General features: G+C 35.6%; 1 long non-coding RNA gene across 1 annotated transcript in view; it reads left to right on the top strand.

Annotated features, from left to right (window-relative positions):
• Positions 1-736, top strand: part of LOC106525762 (uncharacterized) — a 3,407-nt gene extending 2,671 nt beyond the window's left edge. Inside the window, exon 2 of the long non-coding RNA XR_001311167.1 lies at positions 440-736. This is a non-coding gene — a long non-coding RNA (uncharacterized LOC106525762). The remainder of the gene's footprint in view (positions 1-439) is intronic.
• Positions 737-3,631: the final 2,895 nt, after the last annotated feature.

The raw sequence follows: 3,631 nt of genomic DNA, 5'->3' as shown, positions 1-3,631 counted from the left end.
CATCCATCCATCCATCCATCCATCCATCCATCCATCCATCCATCCATCCATCCATCCATCCATCCATCCATCCATCCATCCATCCATCCATCTGGATTTCTCAGATTTGGATATTTTGTGGTTGATTACAGTCATTTTCTTTAAACAGACAATCAACCAGTCTCCATTTAGTTTTAGTGTTTGTTTCTATAAATTACTTTTTTTTTTGTTTTAGGGGTATGACATCATATCCAGAGAGTGACCAGATTTTTCTATAAACCGTTGTAATGACTCGTGATGTGGGCCATTTGTGCTCGAATAAACATTCAATTCGGGTTCTCGTTGTCCATGATTCCCTTCAACCCAATCTCCCAGGCTTGGCTCAGACACACTCTGGACGAAACTCTTCAAACGTTTGTGATCTATGAATCTCATTCTTTTGGTCATCTCTTCTTTACAGAAGGCTCTCCAGTCCAGTTCTCCATCACTTGCTCCATCCTACTGTCAAGATACCAAAATACTTGATCTATGTTGCTTAAGTTAGAGACTCCTCCCCAACTCCAAGTGAACGTTCAGCTTTTATCGGATCAGGAAAATGACCTTGGACTTCCCAGTCACTTCCCATTTGGCTGCAAACTGAGCTGAGGATCATGGACCATCAGTAACAGTGAGAACGTCAGATCTGTTTTTCAATTGTTTGTTTTTATTCACTTTTATTTTACTATTGAATACCAGATCTTCTTATCTTGCTTTTTTTTAGTAGAAAAGATAGACATCAGCTCCCACAGTAAATGTGCACTTTCAGCAAACTTTTGTTGTTCAATTACAAAAGCTTCAACCAATGACTGCCGCTGCTCAATCTGAAACAACATTGCAGTCAACGCTGGCTACTGATTGCTTCTCTTCACAGTTAGTGACCTTTTCAACCCTTTTTTGGATCACTGGCTGCCTCTACATCCCAAATAAATGCTGCGATAATTCAGAGAGACTCTCTGTCAGTCCAGTTAACCAGGTCAGAAACAACAGGCCAAACTGTCCTTTTAAACCCTRCTGGAAAATAAACAGACAAATAAAATAAAAGATTGATGTATTTGGGATTGTTAATATAAAACAGCCATATTTTGAGTATAAAATATATTTTTAAGTACTCATGAGGGGAAAAGATAAGTTTGTTGTGCCAAATGATATTTTATGAAACTATAACCTACCAAAATGCTGGAAGAATAATTTGCTGGACAAATATGTAAATGTATGAATTGTTGTTCAAGGAGTTAAACCTGTGTTTATGTATTTGAGAAAAAGGGGCAGATATAATAAGATTTTATCTTCTTCTGCTACCTTTCATTTAACTTATGATTTGAATTTTTGTTGTATGTTGAATTTATGTTGTTTTTTAAAGAAATGAATAAACTGAAATGAACCAAACTGAAAACWGTGTCTAATAAATAACTGATGGTATTTTGTGCAAACAAGATGTGTAAGTATTAATAAAATAAATTTCAGAGAGACAAGACAAAAAAACAAAACTAAAAGTTTCTGAGTGTTAAGCCTTATGCCGGTGACATTTTTGTATTGACAATCAATGCATCATAAACAGGTCTGACCTTGATGCTACAAGATGAGCAAATGGATTTGGCTTCTCATCCACTTTCATTCAGTTTGTTGAATCAGGGTTCGAGGTGGCACACACTCTGTAGCCACTGTAGTGAATTATGAGTTTTTGTTCCCTGGGTGGATATTTTGTTTCTATTTTAACTGTTTTCTCCCTCATCTCCATGTTGACACGTTGGCCTGAACACTTGCCTCCAACCCTGCTTGCTCCATCCAGCTCTGTTTGACTTGGCCACCAGCTCCATGCGCAGCTTCTTCTGCCTTCCCAACAGCTCTCTGAGTGCTAAACCCTCACTGCCATCTACGCCTTCCCATTTTTCACTCCATCTCAGGCTCTCGTCCATAATGCTACTTTGCAGCTGCTAATAATATTTTTTTATGTTCTTGTTTTGTGTACTTTGTGTAAATATATCACAACTGTCTTAAAAGTGCTGTTAATCCTGCTCTGGACAAAACAAGGGGAATGAAAATGCACATTTTTTTAATACTGTAAATTAATTTTTGATTAAAACACCGGAAAACAATTACAAGAGGCAAAAGCACTGATTGCCCCTAAATGAAACCAGCCTGAAATCCTCTGCGACCTCAGGACCAGTGTTGTACATGACAGCCAGCTGTTCTACTCACTTGCTACAGTTGTACCTGTCAGTTTGACTGTAATGTACTGACTGCACGTTTGTCAGGAACCCACCTCCCTCAGCTCAGTCAGAAAGCCTCGRCAGAGCCACCTGTGAGGCAGAAACTTCTCAACAACACGGCAGCATTGAAAAAAAAAAAAACTGGTCTTCTTGTCTCAGTAAGAGTAAWAGCAGTATGTAGAGAAGCCATGCCCATCATTTAGTAAAGCTCACAATCTTCCATTTTCAGGATCATTGTCTTCTGTTGCTGGAGAAAAGAAACAAATCGATAGAAAATGTTCTTGCAGGTGGAGAAATCTATGTTCTGTTTGAATGAGTGAACCGAGATCTATGAGTGATCTATGAAGATTTGAAGTGCTTAAAGGTTTAGATTTTATGAATGTCATGAYTTACGATGTTAAGTGGTGGAGTTGACTTTGTAGGATTGTCTGGACAGTGTGCCAGTGTAACTATTAAAGGCTGAGTTATTGGGCTTTTCTGATTTAAACAAAAACAACTTATTGATTTAATGTGACTCAAACTTATTGAGAACTTACCAGTATTTSACAGCAAACAGGATTACATTACTAAATGTGACCCATCATATCAAAATAAGGATTAAGTCAAATTTGGTCAAAATGACGAAATCACATTTTCAGATTACTGGTGTTAAAAGCTACATTTTGATCCAGATACATGACTTAATTTGTCTTGTTGGTTACAATAATACAATAATACTTGATCTGACTCCTAATTTTATGTAATTTAAATGAGACATTTTTGACGTCATTATAAAAAGGAAACTTCAAATATTGAGATGTTCCAGGTGGCAAGAAACAAAAATATTTCTTCACTCAACAAATGAAAGTTATGTGATCATTACATTGAAAACATTTGATTTATTGTGTTGAAATTTGGGGTAAGGCATGTAAAACATTTACAAATTCTATTCTTATTCTGCAAAAAAAGAGCTGTAAAAATTACCAGAAAACATTACAATCACCCATCTAATGTATTGTTTCAGCAATTGAAATTACTAAAATTTTATGAGTTAGTTGATTATAAGATTTTGTTGATTATGTATAAGGCTCATAAAGGCCTTTGAACATTCAATCAAATTTTGTTAAGAGGGAAAGTTGTTATAATTTGAAAGGATTTGAAATGTTTATAAAACCTAAAATTCGAACAAACTTGAAGGATAGATGTACCTCAGTTCAAGGAATAAGATTGTGGAATAACTTGGACAGCGGTTAAAAAAATGCTGATTCAATTAATTTATTTGGTAAAATGATCAAAGTGAAATTATTGAAAAAATATGAAGCTGATGTTTGAGGGGTTAATCAAAAATTTTTTTTGCTGATGAGGGTGCAAAATTATATATGTGCATGTGTATATGTATATGTATATGTATGTGTGTATACTCT

This window comes from Austrofundulus limnaeus, unplaced genomic scaffold (assembly GCF_001266775.1).
Source record: "Austrofundulus limnaeus strain Quisiro unplaced genomic scaffold, Austrofundulus_limnaeus-1.0 Scaffold240, whole genome shotgun sequence".
NCBI lineage: Eukaryota > Metazoa > Chordata > Actinopteri > Cyprinodontiformes > Rivulidae > Austrofundulus > Austrofundulus limnaeus.
The sequence above is the reverse complement of the archived record's forward strand: the minus strand, read 5'-3'. Positions and strand labels throughout refer to the sequence as shown.